Here is a 1584-nt window from a genome sequence, read left to right on the forward strand (position 1 = left end):
TGGGTTCAAACCCAGAGCCTCCTGAATCCAGACTCAGACACGTTTGACTGCAGTCACCAGAGTACAGTGAGGGTGCTGACTGCCGAGGGGGAGGGCGGGGAGGGCGGGGGTGTTTCTAATTTTACCCTCCCCCAGTTTCAAGGCAAATGGGCACTGATAGTGGTGAAGAGGCAACAGCAGGAAGCCCCCCCCCCACACACACACCTTGTCCAGCCCTCTCAGTCGGGTGCTTTTCATATTTGTGGTGCTTGGTGTCCCTTGGGGCCCCCTCGGATGCCCCCCTGGACTTGTGCCCAGGGCTCTTTGTTTCCTCTGTTCCCTTTCCTGGGTGCTGTTAGGACACCCAAGGTGGGGGAGCCACGCCCAGCAGGGAGAAAGAGGAACCATAGTCTGGGGAGGAGGGAGAGCTGGCCGGCAGAGCGCCAGACCCCCGCCCTGTGGCCTCATGGCCCACATCCGGATCTCTTTCCCACAGAAAGCAGACAAGGTGAGCGTTTCACAGGTGGGGACAGAGGCCCGAAAGGAACACACTGCCTTCCATGAACCGCCCCTCGGTCCATAGGAAATGAACGCAGAGCCGGGTGCCCATCCTAACTCTACAGCTGGTCACTGAAAAGACCTATGAGTGCCAAGACATGAACGGTGCCTGGTACTACTACTACTACACCTGGGAGTGACTGGGCTTCGGAAAGACCTGCGCACACCCCGACCCCCACCCCACCCTCGGGGATTGCCTAGTGGGCAGGCAGAGCTGGGTGGGGGTGCCACAGAGCTCACTAGCGGGCAAGGCTTCCAAGTGGGTCACCTGCCCCCTCTGGCTTCCTAGCTGCACTCCCTCTCTCAGGCCCTGGGTCCTGGGGACTTCTGTGCTAGGGTAAAGAGCAGCTCTCCCCACAGAATCACACTGCCTTCTAGGAGCCCCGGCCCTGGCTCTGGCGGCATTCTGGAATAACCTCTGCTTCCTGCCTGCTTCTGGCTCATCAACCCTGCTCAACCTCCACTTTCCATGCCAGGTACTGAGGACAGCGGGGCAGCTCTGTGACAGAGAAGAGCCAGGTGCCACCTGCCACTAGCCGGCCTACCCTGCCAGGTGTCTCCCTTCTGGCCTAAGGGGAAGAGCAGCTGTTGAGGGGTAGCAAGGGCCCCAGGGTTCCACGCAGACCTCCCTCCCCTCCCCTATCCCCCGTGGCTTAACCCCAGCAGAACCATCTTGAAAGAAAACCTGTGCCCTAATCCTGGCCACCGTCCCCCCAAACCCTAGTATCAGAGCCACCGTTTGTGCCCCACCCCAGGGACATCCCCCACCCCGGGGGCAAGGGGAGAGCGAGAGCCAGATGGGACAGCTGAAATGACCCCTGAAAGACGGAGAGAAAAGAGAGAGCAGGGCCCATGGAGGGACTTGCAGGCTGGCTAGAATGCTGGAGGTCAGGGGACAGGGATGCAGAGAGGTGGGCAGTCCGAAGGAGCCCCCCACCCTCTCCCCAGCTGAGCTGATGATAGCCCCGCAGGACCTGAGTCAATTCTCAGATTCCCTCCTGGTGCCTCGCACTCAGCAGCACCTCCTGGTCACCCCATGCCCTCTGC

Source organism: Echinops telfairi, unplaced genomic scaffold, assembly GCF_000313985.2.
Source record: "Echinops telfairi isolate 266 unplaced genomic scaffold, ASM31398v2 ScPeMD7_7457;HRSCAF=8495, whole genome shotgun sequence".
In the NCBI taxonomy this organism is placed as follows: domain Eukaryota; kingdom Metazoa; phylum Chordata; class Mammalia; order Afrosoricida; family Tenrecidae; genus Echinops; species Echinops telfairi.